This window comes from Schistocerca americana, chromosome 1 (assembly GCF_021461395.2).
Source record: "Schistocerca americana isolate TAMUIC-IGC-003095 chromosome 1, iqSchAmer2.1, whole genome shotgun sequence".
In the NCBI taxonomy this organism is placed as follows: Eukaryota; Metazoa; Arthropoda; class Insecta; order Orthoptera; family Acrididae; genus Schistocerca; species Schistocerca americana.
The window spans coordinates 236,712,623-236,734,436 of record NC_060119.1 but is presented as its reverse complement, the minus strand read 5'-3'; the positions used below and the strand labels follow the sequence as shown (position 1 = coordinate 236,734,436).

Below are 21,814 nucleotides of genomic sequence, written 5' to 3'. Positions count from 1 at the left end.
CACACACACACACACACACACACACCTGTCTCCCTTCATCCAGGTCTTTCCTGGCCCGTGGTGAGTATACTGGAGTCAATTGGGGTGCAGGGTAGGGTGGGATGGGGGGGGAGGGGAGGGGTTGAGGGGTGAGGGATAGAGAGAGGCAGGGAAGGGGTTGAGCATCTAGTGACTTGTCAGGGAGTGGGGACCAATCTGTAGGCTAGTTAGGGGTGCAGGTAGAGGGGGCAGGTGGTAGACGGCTGAGCACATGATTTCACAGACTACGGTGTGAGATGGCAGCACACAACTAGCTGACACGTACTGGACGGGGATAATGGGAAAGGGATGGTGTACACGCTATCCCCCCCCCCCCCCCCCCAACCTGCCCCTCCACACACACACACACTACTGGGTGGGCAGTTGGGGGGGACAGCAAGTTACCTTATGTTTGAACCAGGAAGGTTACGGGAGCAAAGGATGTGTTGTAAGGATAGTTTCCATCTGCGCAACTCAGAAAAGCTGGTAGTGGTAGGGAGGATCTAGATGGTGCAGCCACTGAAAACTTGCATGTTGTGCCATTAGGTGGTCTGCCTTGTTTTTGGCAACAGTTTGACAGGCCATTCATTCTGGTGACAGCTGGTTGGTTGTCAGACCAATGTTAAATACTATGCAGTGGTTGCAGCAGAGCTGGTATACAACAAGGCTACTTTCACAGGTGGCCTGGCCTCTAATGGGGAATGCTAAGCCTATGACAGGACTGGAGTAAGAGGTGCTAGGTAGGTAGATAGATTAGGTCCTGTATCTGGGTCTTCCACAAGAGTATGACCCCTGTGGCAAGGGATTGGGGGTGGCATTCGTATAGGGTGGACTACCATGTTGTGGAGGTTGTGTGGGTGGCGGAACATGACTTTGGGAGGGGATGGAAGTATCTTGGGTAGGATGTCCCTCATTTCAGGGCATGATGATAGATAATCAAAGCCCTGACAAAGGACGTGGTTCAGTCGTTCCAGTCCCAGGTGGTATGGGGTGCGGCTCTCCACCATCCCCAAACCTTTACCTCCCGTGACCCTACTCGTCATTGTAGATGCAACCTCCTTATAGACCAACATCCCTCATACCCATGGTCTTGCCATGGCTGAACACTACCTCTCCTAACACTCTGCAGATTCCAAACCCACCACTTCATTCTTTGTATATCTAACCAATTACATCCTAACCCATAACTACTTCACATTTGAAGGGAAGGTACACAACCAAATTTGTGGCGCAACCATGGGCCCCAACATGGCACCCTCTTATGCCAACCTCATCATGGGCTACCTAGAGAAAAAATTCCTAGCTTCCCGAAACCCCTTGTCTGGTTCTGGTTTATTGATGACATCTTTATAATCTGTACCCAAGTCCAGGACACCTTATCCTCATTCCTCCACAATCCCAAACCTTCTCTCCCATCCACTTCACCTGGTCCTCCTCAAGCCATCGTGTCACCTTCCTGGATGTCGATCTCCTCTCAGAGGGGTCCATCTGCACCTCAGTCCACATAAAACCCACCAACAGTACCTACACTTTGACAGCTGCTACCTCTTTCGCACCAAAAAATCTCTCCCATACACCCTGGCTACCCATGACAGACGCATCTGCAGTGATGAGAACCCTCTCGTGCAGTATGCTCAAGGCCTCACAAAGGCCTTCACAGACAGGCAATACCCCCCCAGTCCTAACACACAAACATACCTCTCTTACCATATCCCCCACACATGCCTAATCCTCATGTCCATGCCAAGAACCAACTACAAAGAAGTGCCTCTCTTGTCACCCAATACCACCCGGGACTGGAACAACTGAACCACATCCTTCATCAGGGCTTTGATTATCTATTATCATGCCCTGAAATGAGTGACATCCTATCCAAGATACTTCCATCCCCTCCCAAAGTGATGTTCCGCTGCCCACCCAACCTCCACAACATCCTAGTCCATCCCTATATCACTCCCACCCACAATACCCTGCCACAGGTATCATACAATTGTGGAAGACCAAGATGCAAGACCTGCCTATTCACCCACCCAGTACCTCCTACTCCAGTCCCATCACAGGCTTATCCTACTGCGTCAGATGCCGGGCCACCTGTGAAAGCATCCATGTTATATACCAGCTCTGCTGCAACCACTGCATAGTGTTTAACATTGGTATGACAACCAACCATCTGTCAACAACAATGAATGACCACTGCCAAACTGTTGCCAAAAACAAGGTGGACCACCCAGTGGCACAACATGCAGCAGAGCACAAATGCGAGATTTCAATGGCTGCTTCTTCTTCACAACCCTCGCCATCTGGATCCTCCCCACCAGCTGTGCAGATGGGAACTATACTTACAGCACAACCTTCACTCCCATAACCTCCCTGGCTTAAACCTAAGGTAACTCGCTGCCCCCCCTCTGGCCACCCAATAGTGTGTGTGTGTGTGTGTGTGTGTGTGTGTGTGTGTGTGTGTGTGTGTGTGTGTGTGTGGTGCATGCACGCACAAGTACACCATCCCTTTCCCATAACCCCCGGCTAATATGTGTCAGCTAGTTGTGTGCTGCCATCTCGGTCTGTGAAATCGCATCAGTGTCAGCTGCCTGCCACCTACCCCCTCTACCTGCATCCCTAGCTATCCCACAGATGGCTCCCCACTCTCCCACGAGTGCTAGACACTTCCCCCCAATCCCCTCCCTGTCTTCCACTTGCCTCCCTCCATCCCTCACCCCACCCCACCCCACCCCACCCCACCCCACCCCACCCCACCCCACCCCACCCCACCCCACCCCACCCCACCACCCCATCCCAGTACACTCGCTAGGGCCAGGAAAGAGCTGGCAATCAAATGAGCACAATGTAGGAGACAGACATATGTGTGTGTGTGTGTGTGTGTGTGTGTGTGTGTTTCTCCTTCAGCTTGAGAAAGGAATTTAATTCTGCAAGCTAGCACAGGAAAAATCTGTACCTTTTGTATGTGTATCTGTCTATGACTCAGTGCTTCTGCCTTTCGGTGAGTCTTCTCTTTATTCCTAAATAATTCGTTATTCTTGAACAGAAATGTTAAATTACTTGACCCAAGTTTGTGAAGCAAGCACTTAACAGGTGCAATCTATGAATAATGCACAAAAAAATCTCTATAAAATAAAACACAGTCTGAAGTGACTAAAAAACCTCCTGCAAAACAAATTATGTCATTCTACTTGCAGAAGGGAAGCCTTTCCTTTTTAATCTTCCCCAATTTAACACTCAGTCTTTGCTGAGGAAGGAACTAAAAGCTAAGATAGTCTACATACTTTTACATGTGTCTGTCAGTAATACCTACAGTTCTCCTGAAAGTAACTACTGAGCAGCAATTCTGTCTTACACATTTAGAATTTACTTCTGCTGCTTCATTTACACATATTTTCTCAATGGAGTTTTGAAAAAATGTAAGAAGCAATTGGACTGTGTTTGGAATGGCACATTCATAAAACCACAATATAAAAATTATTTAAGTTATCTAAAATAAAGGAATGAAATGTTACTCTGCACACTGAAAATCATTTAAGTTTATTCACTCAATGGAAGTTTATACATAGTATGCAATACCTGTCAACTGTAAAACAATGGTTAGTCTGCTTCCAGATGAAACTCTTGAATATCAAATGGTGTCATTCTTGAGAATACAGAAGAGATTTTTTTGGAGGGATATACTAATTGCAACAATAAACAGCTATTAACAAGTAAGAATACAAATCAAATCAATAAAGATCCAGAAGGAAAATAAAATGGAGAAATGGGATATGTGAGAGATGGTAGTCCCTACAGGAAGAGGATGAGAAGAATAAGACGCTTCAGGTACATATTGTATGACTCCTCTCCACAGTTGTAGCCACTAATGCACTACTGTGAAGCTGAATGATGGAGATGGCTCAATCTCCAGTGGTATATCCTTTGCCTATCTCTAGCTGGCAAGCGATTAGAGATGGTGACATGCATTTAACAATCACTAAATGCTGTGTCAGTGTCCTGGGTTGAATCACAAACTTCTCAGCAATGTGCCGAGGACTGAGGGGGAGATGTCCTGTTTTTTCTTTCCTTTTCATACTCATTTTTAACACTTTACTATAAATGCACTCATCACAGTTATCTACATGAAACACATTTCACACTTCACTTAGAACTAAAAGCAATGTCAAGGCACACCATACGCACTAGGACCTTGCTAAGAATGCACTGTGACAATTCTATCCCAACCCCAAAGTTCAGCACTAACAAGGGAAACTCTCCATTGCACCCCCATCAGTTTACTGGCAAAATGGGCAAGCAATTAGTCAATGAAGTGAAACAGAGACAGCAAATGGTCCAAGTTAAAGTTGTGCAACACTGAGCATATTACAAGAATGACGGTGTTGTGGTTGCGTGGTCACGGTGTTGGACTGCAAAGTGGAAGATCCAAGTTAAAATCTCCCTTGTGCAACCCCCCTCCCCCCCCCCCCCCCCACCCAAAATTATGAACTTTCCGTCCGGTCATTGACGTGAATGAGTCATGTAGTAAGAATATATTATGGCAGCAAGTAAATGAGATGAATAGTGATGTCAAGCAAGATGCCACATAGACCTCTCACAGAAATGAAAACAGAAAATAAGCAGATGTGAACTACGTAACAAGAAAGGAATTCAGGAGTCAAACCTCCCAAAATGAACTGCAAGAGTGATAACATGTGGTACTTGTGTACAACAAGTAGGAGGTACGTAAGTCTGGAGGTCCCTTCCTTATACCATGCTGTTGTAAACAAACTTTACACCATGACATGAACACAAATTTAGATACAGTGAACACACACATCAATGACTGGACGGACTGGTCATAACTTTGTGGGGGGAAAAAAATATTGAGAATAAGGGAGATCTAAACATGGATCTCCCCCTTCACAGTCCAACACCATGTCCACACCAACCCCAATGCCATCGCTAGTCAAACGCGCACGTCTTGCACTTTGACCGCACATGGTTTTGATCTTGCTTCTTTTTTCACAGTTCAGTATATCTTCTTCCTGTTTTCATGCTTGATCTGTGTTCAGTTTTTGACAGGCAATCCATTAGGCCACCTTACCACTAAATCTGAGGGGGGGGCAATGGGGAGCTTTCCTCGTAAATATGGGAATGACTTTTATACAGATATTTTATAACATTAATGCTTGTTTTTCATTATTTTCTACTTAATTAATGAAATAGTTACTAGAGTTTTGCATTCTAACCACTGGTAAATTATCAAGAGATGTGAATAGTCATGAAATAGAAGTGAAAACAGTTTAATCTCATTGATTCAGTGCCATAAGCTACAACTTATTCTTTAAGGAATACTTTAAAATACATATATAAGTGCAGATTACTCCACTGAAAGCAAGAGAATATGAACACATATTTCAAGCAAAGGTGCTTGTATTTCCGTTGCGTGTTCTTACAGTGATAGGCACTTTCCTCGACACAAAACAATTTTGTAGAGATTCCAACAATTCGAACTTTCTTAAATTTCACTTGGCTTTCTAATACTTGAATATTTTTCCAAATACAGCTACTTTTGCTTAAAAAGTGAATACGTCGAAGAGTCTTGCCATTTAAGGTGCAAATGTAATTACTATTATGGACATGCTTTCTTCTTTGTTGGAAACAGCTTTATTGCTTAAAAAGTTTTATTATCATGTCTGCATTATTTTCCCTTCGGTTACAGTTGTGGTGGCTTATTTGGTACATTACATACTGTAGGTAAAGGGAATTACATTCCACATCAATTTCCAACATTCCACACTCATTAATTTGAATGGAAGTGTAGTGAAGAAAACTTCAAGTTGTTGAGTAGATCTATGATTTCCTGCAAAAAGTAAGGTGTTTTGCTGTTTACTAACAATGTTTGTACGTAAAAGAAAATGACATTCTTTGGCAAATAACTGTACATTACAAGAGAATTGCAAATAAACTGTCGTGTAATATATTGTCTCGTACCTCCAAGCAACCTTAAGAAGTTAAAGAAAAACAAATGTATCATTTCTTCAATAATGACAATTTTTGTTGCACTATATGTGATCCTTACTGTAAAAACTACTGGGTTACACTGTGGTGAAGGTGTATCCATTTCCTCTTAGCACTGACACTCAGTATAACGACTTAATCAAACCAAAATTAACTCACGTGCACTCAAAAGGAATTTTTCACTTAGTAAATCTGCTGGTGCCTTGAATGAAGAGCCAGTAGCAAATTTCAAGAGTGCTTAATCACGGATCAGCCACCCATGTTTGTTTTCATTCACAATTCCATTAGTTTTACAGTCCATTAGCAAATTATTGCTCTCCTTTACCCCTCTTTTCTTCCAAATTATATCATAAGCCATTATCCTTTGACTGAAATTTGCTGTATCTATATGCCTAATCCAATCTGCTCCACCATCTGGCCTCAAACGGGCTCCTGAGCGACCAACTGATCAGTGTCATCCTCAGTCAATGGCATCATCTGCATGCGGTACAGATGGGTGTAGGATCAGCCATCATTTTCTCAACTGCTGTCAAGTTTGCGGACTTTAGAGCCTTCTCATTCAAGAATGTCCTCAACTTGCATCACCAGGCTGAGTGGATACTGGCCCAGTCCTCCCATAAAGGAAAAGTCCTTGGACAACCAGAAATCGAACCGCACATGGCTGTCAGGAACGTTGACCACTCACCTAAGGATGCGGACTCTAGTCCAATTACAGCACCTTTATTCAACCACTAACCAATGGATCAACACCTTTAACACAAACAGTAGTGGCTATTAGTATGAAGCCATCAAAGTACTACAAATTACCGCAAAAGATAATTCACTTCTTGTTGTTTGGTCTTCAGCTTGGGAACTGGTTTGATTCAGCTCTTCTATCTTTAGCAAGTCTCCTTATCTCTAAATAACCACTTCAATCAAGGCAGATCTCTTGCTACAATTTTTACCACTCCAACATTTCCCTCAATAACAATTTTGTATTAACTACACAATTTCTTTTTAGTCTAGTTTCAGAACCTTTATTTTTACTTAGCTACCTAGGTTTCGAGATATAAGCCCATTTTTGCATACTAGGGAATGGGCTTATCACCCAAAACACTGGTCGTACAGTAATAATAAAGTTTGTGGAACGAGGCCAAAAAAGTGTTTCATTTTGTTAACACAACAAACCGTGCTTCACCAAGAGCACATAGTTGAATCAGTTAAAATGATTAACTATTTCTTGCTGTCTCAGAATGTATACCACCAACCTATGCCTTCTCGTCAAGCTATGACCAATTCCTTTAACCCCAATTGATTCTGTACCTCTTCATTAGTTATCTGACCTACCCATCTAATCTCCATAACTTTTCTGTGACATCATTTTCAGAAATATTCTCTTTCTATCTGTAATGAGTATAGTATGCCGTTCACTTCAATATCAGGCCACATTCCCATGAAGCACTTACAGAAAATACATCTAAACATTTGCACTTATATTAGATACTAAAAATTTTCCCTTTTTCAAATTTGTTCTTGTTACTGAAAGAGTGCATTTTACATTATTTTTACTTCGGCCAAGGTCAGATATTCTGCTGACCCAAACATCAGAACCATTCTATTATCTTTAGTGCCCCATTTCTTCTATCAGTATCACCTAATTTAACTAGACTACATTCCTTTACCTTCATTTTAACTATGTATCTGTTCATATAACAACCTCTTTTCAAAACACAATTCATTTCATCAGCTGTTCGTCCAACTCCTTTGCAAAGTCATCGGCAAACCTTAGAGTTGTTATTTCTTCCTTTTCCAAATTTCTCCCAGGTTTCCTTCAATGTTTTCTCACTGTATAGACTGAATAACAGGGAAGATAGGATACACCCCATTTTGGATTTTCAGGCTTTCTCAGATGTCATATTGGAAATACAATTCTTTTGTTTGCCACCAGATAACATTATGGAGGGTCCTGCAACAGTTCGACATTTTCAGGTAGTCAAAGAGGTTACTGCTAGAAGATGCGACAAGTGATAACTATGTGGCAGCATCAAATTTTTTGAAGCCATGAGCATGAATCAAGCACATGTGGAAAAACTTTTAATGTTGCATGAAAATATTACTCATAGTGCCACCTGCTGAGGGCCAAAGAGAGATCATCTACATGTATGACGTGGGCCACGTCTGTGCTGCTGGAAATCGCTGTGGCTGCAAGTTAAATTAAAACTCTGGAATGTGCTGCACCAGACCCACAAAGCACATTACAGAGTTTTAATTCAGCTTTTAGCCACAGCAGTGCTTAGCAATACAGGCATTGTCCAATGTGGAGGTGCCAAAGGGCCCTCTTTGCCTCCTGGCAGGAGCTGCTACAAGCGCTATTTTCATCCAACTGTAAGAGCTTTTCAAAGCATGCAAGATTCCTGTCTGCGGCCCTAATAAATGTGGATGCTACCACACAAATATCAAAATATCAGCAGTCACATCTTGCAGCAATAACTTCTGTAACCACTATATGATCTTGAACAACTGTTTTGATGAAATCCTGTGGGACTTAATGCAATGTTAACTGGTAACCTGAGAAATGTATTTACATGATAAATCATGTTTTATTCCCTCCTCAACTACTGCCTTCCTTACACATCCCTCAAGTTTTCTAACTGCGGTCTGGTTACTGTACAAGTTGTAGATTTTCATTTGCTCACTTTATTTTAACCATGATAACTCAAGAATTTCAAAGAGTGTATTTCAGTCAACATTATTCCATAAACGAAAGTCTGCCTTTTTAAATGTAACTTCTAAGTCAGTATTACACTGCATCTTCTTATGTTTTCTCCAGAACCAAATAATCTTCTCATAGGTTGGCTTCTATTAATTGCTCCAATCTTCTATAGATAATTCATGTTATTATTTTGCGACTATGATTTATTAAACTGGCACACTTGTCAGTTCCTACCTTATATTATGTTATATTCTTCTGGAAGTCTGAGGGGGTGTAAAGTGTCTCGTATATCCTACATACCAGATGAAACAGTTTTGTTATGGATGGTTCACCACAAACTTTAATAATACTGAGGGAATCTCATCTATTGCAGCTGCCTTGTTTCAAATTATTTCTTTCAGTATCCTTTCAAATTCTTCCCACAATATCGCCTCCCCCATCTCCTCTTCTTCCATTTCCTCTTCCTTTTTCATAATACTGTCTTGAAATTTCTTTGCCTTATATAGGCCTTCTATATACTCCTCCCACATTTCATCCCTCCATTCTTTGCATAGCACTAGCTTTCAATCTGAGCTTTAGATGTTCATACAACTGCTTTTCTTTCCTCCAAAGGTTTATTTTTCCCCCTACCCATGGCATCCACAGTTCCCAGTCATGAATGCTTCTGCGGCTCTGCATTCCCTCACTTACCAATTTTGATTTGCAAGTTTCCTCTTTCCATTAACCTCATTTTTTTTATGTCTGTATTCTCTATCGCCCAATTCATTCCCTGCATTTTTTATATTTCCTCATTTCATCAGTTAAATTAAATATATTTTTATTCAAACGAAGGTTTCTACTGGGCTCTGTCTTTTTGCTTATTTGTTCCTCCGCTGCCTTCAGTATTTCTTCTATCAAAGCAACCCATTCATTTTCTTTTATATTTCTTTCTACCAACTCAAAACAGCTGTCACTAAATGCTCCCCCTTGCGATTCTCAGTAACCTATGGCTCTTTTATCCATGTCAACACCTCCTTAATTTTCTACCTTTCTGCGATTTCTTTAATTTTAATCTACAGTTCATAAATAAATAATTATGAACAGTTTACATCTGCTCCTGAAAATGTTTTGCAGTAATGAAACCTCTATCTTACCATTATGTAATCTATCTGTAACATGCCAGTATCTCCACATCTATTCCATGTATACAACTAGCATTGGTACAACAGTCCATGTTTTCCTTCTACTTTCCCTTCTCTTCCTTGCCCTATTATCGAATTAAATTTTTAATTCCCTTGTCATGCTGAATAACTTCTATTACATCATCACACTTTTTTTTTCGATCTCTTCATCATCTGTGGAACTAGTGGGCATAGATACTTATTTTACGGTAGTGGGGTCTTGGCATGGTTAGACAAAAATAAGTCCAATTTCCACAAGTTAATGGGAGACACTCGCATCCACTGCCTGAAGGTTTTTTAAATTTATGCATGATAACCTCAAATGAAAAAATTTCAAGGTTAAAGTATTCTAAACAGACTTACACCCTTTTGCTCAAATAAATTTAGAAATGCTGCCTTTAACAAAACTTGGTTCTTTCCAGTTTTTGTATGTTTTAACCCCAACAAGAGCAATATATTTTCTAAACATTGTTGTTGTTGTTGTGGTCTTCAGTCCAGAGACTGGTTTGATGCAGCTCTCCATGCTACTATATCCTGTGATAGCTTCTTCATCTCCGAGTAACTACTGCAACTTACATCCTTCTGAATCTGTTTAGTGTATTCACCTTGGTTTCCCTCTACGATTTTTACCCTCCACGCTGCCCTCCAATACTAAACTGATGGTCCCTTGACGCCTCGGAATGTTTCCTACCGACCGATCCCTTCTTTTAGTCAAACTGTCCCACAAAGTCCTCTTCTCTCCAGTTCTATTCAGTGCCTCCTCATTTGTTACGTGATCTACCCATCTAATCTTCAGCATTCTTCTGTAGCACCACATTTTGAAAGCTTCTATTCTCTTCTGGTCTACACTGTTTATCATCCATGTTCCACTTCCATACAAGGCTATACTCCATACAAAGACTTTCAGAAAAGACTTCCTGACAGTTAAATCTATACTCAATGTTAACAAATTTCTCTTCTTCAGAAACGCTTTCCTTGTCTTGTCATTGCCAGTCTACATTTTATATCCTCCCTACTTTGAGCATCATCAGATATTTTGCTCTCTAAATAGCAAAACTCATCTACTAATTTAAGTGTCTCATTTCCTAATCTAATTCCCTCAGCATCACCTGATTTAATTCGACTACATTCCATTATGCTCATTTTGCTTTTGTTTATGTTCATCTTATATCCTCCTTTCAAGACTCTGTCCATTCCGTTCAACTGTTCCTCCAGATCATTTGCTGTGTCTGACAGAATTACAATGTCGTCGGCAAACCTCAAAGTTTTTATTTCTTTTCCATGGATTTTAATTCCTACTCCGAATTTTTCTTTTGTTTCTTTTACTGCTTGCTCAATATAGAGATTGAATAACATTGGGGATAGGCTACAGCCCTTTCTCACTTCTTTCCCAACCACTGCTTCCCTTTAAAGCCCCTCAACTCTTATAATTGCCACCTGGTTTCTGTAAAAATTGTAAATAGCCTTTCGCTCCCTGTATTTGACCCCTGCCACCTACAGAATGTGGAAGAGAGTTATTACAGTTGACATTGACAAAAGCTTTATCTACATCTACAAATGCTAGAAATGTATGTTTGCCATTCCTTAATCTATCTTCTAAGATAAGTCATAGGGTCAGTAATGCCTCTCGTGTTCCAACATTTCTACGGAATCCAAACTGATCTTCCCTGAGTTTTTCCATTCGTCTGTAAAGAATGTAAATGTTTCTGAATATATCTTCCATAAATAATAATAAATCAATGGAAAATCTAGGATGGAATGTAACAATATTATGAAAAGGACAACTGCTACTCAGCAACTATCCTTTTCATAATATTGATAAATAATAGTAATAATAATAATAATAATAATAATAATAATAATAGTCTTCATCTTATAATGTGTAGCTCTTCTGCATTTCATCATTAAGCAACTGAATTTTGTTTTGATATTGATTAGTCTTCTTTGCCTCTCTATGGCTAAAACTCTATATCTCACAGACAATTATGCAGATTTCAAATCCATCAGCATTATACTTAAGACAATGGTCAATGCAAAGTTTGTCTTAGGTTGTGTTACAGGGCAAATAGTAAATACAAGTCTAAACAACATAATAAGTTGTATCTTTCTTCACCAACAAATCAGACCTTCAAAAACATTTACTCAGACAGTTATAGGGGCACACAGAGATTATTATGATCCTCAACCATGTTGTAAAAAGCAGTTTTCATTTTAACCAATCACTCGAAGAAACGAAAGAAGTAAAAAGTGACAAATAAAATGCTGTGACTGACAGAGGATTGAAGCTGTGGTTCTCTGGAACTGTAGTCTGGCACTTAATCACTGATAATTTAGAATTTCTAAGCAACTTTTCTACACAATGAAATTCATTTCCTTAACAATCCTTAACAATCCCCCCCCCATGTCAAGTTCCGTAGGACCAAACTGAGGAGCATATCTCCAAGGTCATGGAATGTGTCAGTACATAAAATTAAAACATGAAAGTAATTCTCATAAACTACAGGCTCTGCCTTGTCGATTTCGCCACGTCCCTCTCTCCATTGTCATCCTCTTCAATTCTTCATACGATTTTATCCCCATATCTTCTTTGATGTTATTAAAATATGTTGCTCTTGGCCTGCCCCTTGGTTTTTCCCTAAAACTTTTCCTTCAAATAGATTTTTTAGGAACTGGTTGTGCTCATTATGTGCCCTATCTTTTTTGATTTTCTTCTTCCTATATAATTTAGCAACATTCTGTTCTTCACTTCTCTTAAGACCTGTTCATTACTTTTTCTATCTACCCAGCTTGTTTTCGTCATTGTTCTCCATATCCATATTTCCATTGCTTCCAGTATCTTTTTCTCTGCTTTTCCCAGAGTCCACACTTGACATCCATATGTTAAGACACTCCAGACAAAAGTTTTGCCAAACTTTTTCCTACTTTCTAGGCTTATATGATTGTCTGTTAGTAAATTCCTTTTATTTTGGAAAGCTTGCTTTGCCAAGGCTATTCTTCTCTTCATATCTGTGGTACATTTATTGTTGTCAGTGACTGTGCTCCCCAAATAACAGAAGTTCTCAACCTGCTCTAGATGTCATCTTCTAGTTTAATATTAACTTTAGCATTTTCTTTTGTCTTTCCTACTACCATAGTTTTTGTTTTCTTCTTATTTATTTTCGGATTAAATTCTCTTAGGATTTTGGCAAATTTTAGCAACATAAACTTCATTTCCTTTACTGAGTCTGCAAATAATAATATATCATCTGCAAAAAGGATACAGTGTATTCGTTCCCCATTAATCTTAATTCCTTTGGTTATTCTTTTCAATTTTTCAATGGCTTTTTCAATAAATAAGTTGAACAAATATGGTGATAATGGGCATCCTTGCCTTACTCCCCTCCTTATTTTTGCTTTCTTCTTCACACCATTCACTTTATCTCTGCTTCTTGCCTTTTATACAGGTTCCAGATTAATCTTCTGTCCCTCCAATCAAGATTTATTTCCTTCATTGTCTGGAATAAAAATTTCCAATTGACCATGTCAAATGCTTTTTTGTAAATCTATAAAGGTCAAGTAGGTATTCCTATTAACTCCAATTCGTCTTTCTAATACCATCTTCAGAGCTAGTACTTCCTCTCTAGTTCCTTTTCCAGATCTGAAACCAAATTGGTCTTCTCCTAAGTTTGCCTCAATTTTCTTTTTTATTCCATTTTTTATTATGTTTAACATTATTTTGGAAGTGTAGGATAGTAAGGAGATAGTTCTATAGTTCTCACAGTCCAGAGCATTTCATTTTTTTGGGATTACTACTATTTTGCTGTTAATCAAATCTGTAGGTGGTTCTTTTCCATCTTCATAGTACTCTTTAATAAGTTTATATAATTACTCTTTTGTCGATTCTTCAATTTCCTTCAGTATTTCTGCTGGGATGTTATCTATGCCCAGGGATGTTATCTATGCCCATCGCTTTGCCATTACTTAGATCATTCAAGGCACTGTTGAATTCCTCTTTAGATATAAGAGGCCCTATCATGTTGATAACCACACTGCTCTCTTCTTCCATAATTTCCCCCTCATTAGCAACATCATCTTCGAAAAGTAGGTCACCGTGTTTATTCTTGACCATATTTGTTTTTGTTCTTGGCTTTATCTGCATTGATTTAATTTTAGAGTAGGCTCTATCAAGTTGACCTCCACTTAGATCTTGTTGAATTTCCTAATGTTTGTCGCGCATCCACTTTTCTTTTTCAAATCTACATTTCTGTGTAATTGCATTTTTTACTCTTTTGTACTTGTCGAAATCTTTTTTCGTCAGCCTGTTTCGTTCTTCAGTAAGGTCTAGTATTTCCTTGGCCATCCATGGTTTCCTCGGTTCTAGTTTCCTTAATCCTACTAGTTCTTTAGCAGCTACTTCTACGGTCTCTTTGGATCCTTCCCATCTTTTCCTGTTACCTATCAGGTTCTTTCATGTCCGCAGCTACTTGCTTTTCATTAAGTTTTTCTACAAACCATCTGTGTTGGTTAGTTCTTTTATATTTCTTAAATCTGCTACTATAGTCTGCTATCACTAGAACATGGCTCACTGTCTATATCATATCCAGGGTATGAGTGGCTAGACTTTATTTGATTTATAAATATCTTCTTGACTAGGATATAATCTATCTGAGACATTTTGCCATCTGCTGGACTTTTCCATGTATATATTTTTCTCTTGGGCATTTCAAAACATGTGTTGGTGACTATCACCTCATACTGTTCCCAAAATTTTTAGCAACCTTTCTCCTCTAGCATTCATTTTTCCTAGCTCGAACTTGCCATTCCATAATCCTTTGTTATCTTCACCAATCGATGCACTGAAATCATCAATTATGATAAGATTGTCCTTTTCTTTAACCAGTTTCATTAAGTCATCAATTTGCTCATATACTACTTCTACTTCCTCATCCTTGCTATTTGTTGTTGGTAAGTAAACTGCAATTATACATAAATCCATCATTATCCTATCACTGCAGTGGTATTTGTTCAACACGCTGTTCTTACATTTTCGTCTCAAAATTATAGCAATGCCATTTCTTCCTGTTCAAGCACTACCACTGTGAATAAAAGTAAAACAGATAAAAACAGAATGTTTATGAACCCGAAAAAAGTCAATCCATGAGTTTAAGTAAATGCAATCAACAATACAACAAGAATCAGCTTACTTTTTCAAGGAACTCCTCGACACAATAGAAGGAGTGACCCATGAGGAAACTCATCAGTTTACATTTGATGATGATGATGGTGATGTTTGGTTTGTGGGGTGCTCAACTGCAACGTTATCAGCGCCCGTACAAATCCCCAACCTTTACTCAGTCCAATCTCAACACACAGGGTGCAGCCAGATGCAGGTGGTGGCACATGTCGGCACTAATGACGTGTGTCGCATTGGATCTGAGGAAATTCTCTCTGGATTCCAGCGGCTATCTGATTTGGTGAAGGCTGTCGGTCTTGCTTACGAGATGAAGGCAGAGCTCACCATCTGCAGTATCGTTAACAGAACCGACTGCGGACCTTTGGTGCAGAGCCAGGTGGAGGGTCTGAATCAGAGGCTCAGACGGTTTTGCGACCATGTTGGCTGCAGATTCCTTGACTTGCGCCATAGGGTGGTAGGGTTTCGGGTTCCGCTGAATAGGTCAGGAGTTCACTCTACTCAGCCCACCAGAAACAAACGCAAAATAATTTTATTTAAAAAAGCGGATAAAGTGTCACTAGAAGCCTTCCTAAGAGACAATCTCCATTCCTTCCGAACTGACTATGCAAATGTAGACGAGATGTGGCTCAAATTCAAAGATATAGTAGCAACAGCAATTGAGAGATTCATACCTCATAAATTGGTAAGAGATGGAACTGATCCCCCATGGGACACAAAACAGGTCCGAATGCTGTTGCAGAGGCAACGGAAAAAGCATGCGAAGTTCAGAAGAACGTGAAATCACGAAGATTGGCTAAAATTTACAGACGCGCAAAATTTGGCACGGACTTCAATGTAAGATGCCTTTAATGGGTTCTAGAACGAAACATTGTCTCGAAATTTGGTAGAAAATCCGAAGAAATTCTGGTCGTATGTAAAGTACACAAGCAGCAAGATGCAGTCAATACCTTCGCTGCGCAGTGCCGATGGTACTGTTACCGACAGACTGTGCCGCTAAAGCGGAGTTATTGAACGCAGTTTTCCGAAATTCCTTCACCATGGAAGACGAATGGAATATTCCAGAATTTGAAACACGATCAGCTGTTAGCATGAGTTTCTTAGAAGTAGATACCTTAGGGGTTGCGAAGCAACTCAAATCGTTTGATACGGGCAAGTCTTCAGGTCCAGAATGTATACCAATTAGGTTCCTTTCAGATTACGCTGATACAATAGCTCCCTACTTAGCAATCATATACAACCACTCACTCACCAATAGATCTGTACCTACAGATTGGAAAATTGTGCAGGTCGCACCAGTGTTTAAGAAGGGTAGTAGGAGTAATCCATCGAATTACAGACCTATATCATTGACATCGGTTTGCAGTAGGGTTTTGGAGCATATACTGTATTCAAACATTATGAATCACCTCGAAGGGAACGATCTATTGATACGTAATCAGCAAGGTTCCAGAAAACATCGTTCTTGTGCAACACAGCTAGCTCTTTATTCGCACAAAGTAATGGCCGCTATCGACAGGGGATCTCAAGTTGATTCCGTATTTCTAGATTTCCAGAAAGCTTTTGACACCGTTCCTCACAAGCGACTTCTAATCAAGCTGTGAGCCTATGGGGTATCGTCCCAGTTGTGCAACTGGATTCGTGATTTCCCGTCAGGAAGGTCGCAGTTCATAGTAATAGACGGCAAATCATTGAGTAAAACTGAAGTGATATCAGGTGCTCCCCAGGGAAACGTCCTGGGACCTCTGCTGTTCCTGATTTATATAAATGACCTGGGTGACAATCTGAGCAATTCTCTTAGGTTGTTCGCAGATGATGCTGTAATTTACCGTCTAGTAAGGTCATCCGAAGACCAGTATCAGTTGCAAAGCGATTTAGAAAAGATTGCTGTATGGTGTGGCAGGTGGCAGTTGACGCTAAATAACGAAAAGTGTGAGGTGATCCACATGAGTTCCAAAAGAAATCCGTTGGAATTCGATTACTCGATAAATAGTAGAGTTCTCAATGCTGTCAATTCAACTAAGTACCTGGGTGTTAAAATTACGAACTACTTCAGTTGGAAAGACCACATAGATAATATTGTGGGGAAGGCGAGCCAAAGGTTGCGTTTCATTGGCAGGACACTTAGAAGATGCAACAAGTCCACTAAAGAGACAACTTACACTACACTCGTTCGTCCTCTGTTAGAATATTGCTGCGCGGTGTGGGATCCTTACCACGTGGAATTGACAGAGGACATCGAAAGGGTGCAAAAAAGGGCAGCTCGTTTTGTATTACCACGTAATAGGGGAGAGAGTGTGGCAGATATGATACGCGAGTTGGGATGGAAGTCATTAAAGCAAAGACGTTTTTCGTCGCAGCGAGATCTATTTACGAAATTTCAGTCACCAACTTTCTCTTCCGAATGCGAAAATATTTTGTTGAGCCCAACCTACATAGGTAGGAATAATCATCAAAATAAAATAAGAGAAATCAGAGCTCGAACAGAAAGGTTTAGGTGTTAGTTTTCCCCACGCGCTGTTCGGGAGTGGAATGGTAGAGAGATAGTATGATTGTGGTTCGATGAACCCTCTGCCAAGCACTTAAATGTGAATTGCAGAGTAGTCATGTAGATGTAGATCCATGAATGATAATGAAATGATGGGGACAACACAAACACCCAGTCATCTCAAGGCAGGTGAAAATCCCTGACCCTGCCAGGAATTGGACCTGGGACCCAGTGCTCAGAAAGCGAGAACGCGACCGTGAGACCACGAGCTGTGGTCAGTTTAGATTTGAAAGTGCGTGGATTATTGTTAAGATTTTTTAATTCGAGTGATAGTTTATTGAAAATGAATGCAGCAGTATACTGCACACCTTTCTGCACAAGAGTTAAGTAAGTCAGAAAGCAGGTTTGATTTCTGCCGAGTATTAACTGAATGAAAGCTGCTTATTCTCGGGAATAAGCTAATATTATTAACAAGAAATGACAGTAAGGAATATATTTATTGAGAGGCCAATGTCAAAATACCTAGACTCGTGAATAGGGGGTGACAAGAAGTTTGTGAACTCACACCACTTATTGCCCAAACTGCCCATTTCTGAGCCAAAAATATCCTTTTAGAATGGAAACAGTTCCCCAAAATATAATACCATACAACATAAGCAAATGAAAATACTAATTTTCATGTTGAACGATCACTCACTTCAGATACCATTTGAATACTAAAAATGGCACCACTGAGTCTTTGAACAAGATCCTGAATGTGGGCTTTCCATGACAGTTTACTATCTATCTGAACACCTAGAAATTTGAACTGTTCAGTTTCACTAATCATATGCCCATTTTGTGAAATTAAAATGTCCGGTTTTGTTGAATTGTGTGTTAGAAACTGTAAAAACTTAGCCTTACTGTGATTTAACATTAGTTCATTTTCTACAATCCATGAGCTTAGGTCATGAACTGCACTATTTGAAACAGAGCCAATGTTGCACACAACATCCTTTACTACCAAGCTAGTGTCATCAGTCAAACAGAAATATTTTAGAGTTACCCACAATACTAGAGAGCATATCATTTAAACGGAGTGTTCGAAAAGTCTCTCCACAGTGCCGTATGATTGTTAGCAATGTGTGCCATATGATAGTTCGCCTGCCTGGGTTACTTCCCTTCAAGTGGGTATTCTGTACCCATTCATAGGAGAACTTGTGTTAAGTGAAATACTGAACAGTTATTTTCAACAAGATGGTGCAACCACACATACAGCTTGTGTTTCAATGTCACTGCTTGCTGATGTTTTTGGTGATCGCATAATTTCACAGGGACTTTGGTCTCCATGATCGCCTAACCTACCACCACCTGACTTTTTCTTCTGGGGTGCAGTGAAAGCAACTGTCTATAAAAACCGTCCAAAATCCATCGATGAATTGAAAACTGCAATATCCACTTTCACTGCTTCTGTTACAGAAGAAATATTACAGCTTGTGTTTGGAAACATGACCAGATGAATTGAATTAGGTATTCAACAACAGGGGAGACACTTTCAACATTTAATGTGAAAATTTGTAATTCAAAATGAATATTCAATAAATTAATAACTCGTGTTTCACTGAGTTTCACTTCGGTATATTCACTGGGGCATACGGCACGTGCAGCTAACAATCATACGGCACTTTTTGAACACCCCATATAAACAAGGGACAGGAGTGGCACCAACACTGATCCCTAGGGGGAAGAAATAAAAACTTTGAGGTTTGCTGATGACATTGTAATTCTGTCAGAGACAGCAAAGGACTTGGAAGAGCAGCTGAACGGAATGGACAGTGTCTTGAAAGGAGGGTATAAGATGAACATCAACAAAAGCAAAACAACGATAACGGAATGTAGTCTAATTAAGTCGGGTGATGCTGAGGGAATTAGATTAGGAAATGAGACACTTAAAGTAGTAAAGGAGTTTTGCTATTTGGGGAGCAAAATAACTGATGATGGTCGAAGTAGAGAGGATATAAAATGTAGACTGGCAATGGCAAGGAAAGCATTTCTGAAGAAGAGAAGTTTGTTAACATCGAGTATAGATTTAAGTGTCAGGAAGTCGTTTCTGAACGTATTTGTATGGATAGCCATGTATGGATGTGAAACATGGACGATAAATAGTTTGGACAAGAAGAGAATAGAAGCTTTTGAAATGTGGTGCTACAGAAGAATGCTGAAGATTAGATGGGTAGATCACATAACTAATGAGGAAGTACTGAATAGGATTGGAGAGAAGAGAAGTTTGAGGCACAACTTGACTAGAAGAAGGGATCGGTTGGTAGGACATGTTCTGAGGCATCAAGGGATCACCAATTTGGTATTGGAGGGCAGCGTGGAGGGTAAAAATCGTTGAGGAAGACCAAGAGATGAATACACCAAACAGATACAGAAGGATGTAGGCTGCAGTAGGTACTGGGAGATGAAGAAGCTTGCACAGGATAGAGTAGCATGGAGAGCTGCATCAAACCAGTCTCAGGACTGAAGACCGCAACAACAACATGTTATTGGCACTATAAACATCCTGCCAATCTTCCTTGACAAGGTTTAGAAAACTCTCTATTGCTGTTGGATTAACTTTCCTACATAGTTTGTAATTACATGTGATATTTGTTTGAGTACAAAAGCCTTTTAGTGTTAAAATTTGTGTATCATGGTCTGAAAGGCCATTCACGTTTATACTAAACAGAATGCCATCTAGTAATGAAGAATGAATAAGAATATTGTCTATGTCTTTGCTACCGTTCCCCTGCACCCTAATTGGAAAAAAACACAGTCTACATCAGATCATATGAATTTAGGAGATCTACCAACATCCTTTTTCTTGCACCACCATACTCAAAATTTATATTGAAGTCACCACAAGTAACTGATTTCTGGTACTTCCTACAAAGTGAATCTAGAGCCCTCTCTAGCTTGAGCAGAAATGCTGTAAGCCAAAGTTAGGGGACCTATAAACAACAACAATTAGAAGTTTAGTTTCACTAAATACAATTGCCCCTGCACAACGTTCAAATATCTGTTTAGTGCAGTGCTGTGATACGTCTATCGACTCAAATGAAATACTGCTTTTTACATACATAGCCACTCCCCCACCCTGCAAGTCTGTATCCTGGTAAATGAAGCCTCTGAATTGTCAAATTATTTAAGTGGTGCTCCGACATAACAACAATTTCAGAGTCAACAGCTCTAACACCAACTACTTCAGGAATTTTTCCACGAGTGATCCCACCGCCACCCACTCACTGTCACCTATAAGCTTTGCTTGCCTCCCCTTCCCATACCTATTGAGGTGCAGACCATGCCTAGAGAAACATAATCTGCTGATAGTCCCAACTGGCACCACTGAAATGAGATCCATGCCCTCTGCCATCAGCACCCTCTTCATCCCCATGTTAACATGCCTAACAGCCACATTAAGATGAGGCTGATCATGACGCTGAAACAATTGCACGAAATGCCCATTAGTGCCACCAGTTTGAGTAGCCATGTTTACCAGGTCACCACCTGCATCATATTCCCTGTCCCTATCAAGACTTTTCCCTGCTCCACCCACTATAACTGCCTGATGCTCATTTGTACAATTCCTACTAACTCCCTTATGCTTTCAGTCACCTGAGCCAACCCTGCACTAGGCTTCACAATGCTGGTGACTTGGTACTCACTCCCCAACACTTCTTGCAACTGCTGGCCCACACCTCTGCCGTGGGAACTGCCTAACAGCAGAACCTTCTTCTTTCTGTTAGACTTTGCAACTGACCTAGGCCTCCTAACTGCTGAGGGCTGCTGCATTTTCCCTACATCTACAGCTACAAGAGGCTCCTCTCCACTCAACTCTGACAGTTGGTCATATCTATTGCATATATGCAAAGTATAACTGTCTGAATACCTCCCCCTCCTAGCTGCCTTTTTGCCAACTTCCAGTTCCCATTCCCCACCACCCTTCACTCTCCCTACCCCAACTAGTGCCTCCTTTGTGAGTTGTAACTACACCTGAAGGGCACAGGTCTTATGTTCCTGCTCCTCTATCAACTTATTTGTACTACAGATTAAGAATTCCCAGGAGAGGATCTCACTAGAATGCCCACTGGCTTCCCCACTGCCTTGCCCCCAATGAAAATCAACGAAAATACTTTGAACAAATCCCACAACGTAATCCACTACTCACAAACCTATAACGAGCCCACACTTCTCACTCATGGCAAAATTTTACAGTTACTAAAAAGAAAACTACATGTCTACGTTACCTTAGATCAGTTACACCA

At 40.3% G+C, this 21,814-nt stretch overlaps 1 protein-coding gene across 2 annotated transcripts in view; it reads right to left on the bottom strand.

Moving 5' to 3' along the window:
* LOC124622270 (zinc finger protein 16) overlaps window positions 1-21,814 on the bottom strand; it is a 138,892-nt gene that overhangs the window by 7,812 nt on the left and 109,266 nt on the right. The window lies entirely within an intron of this gene.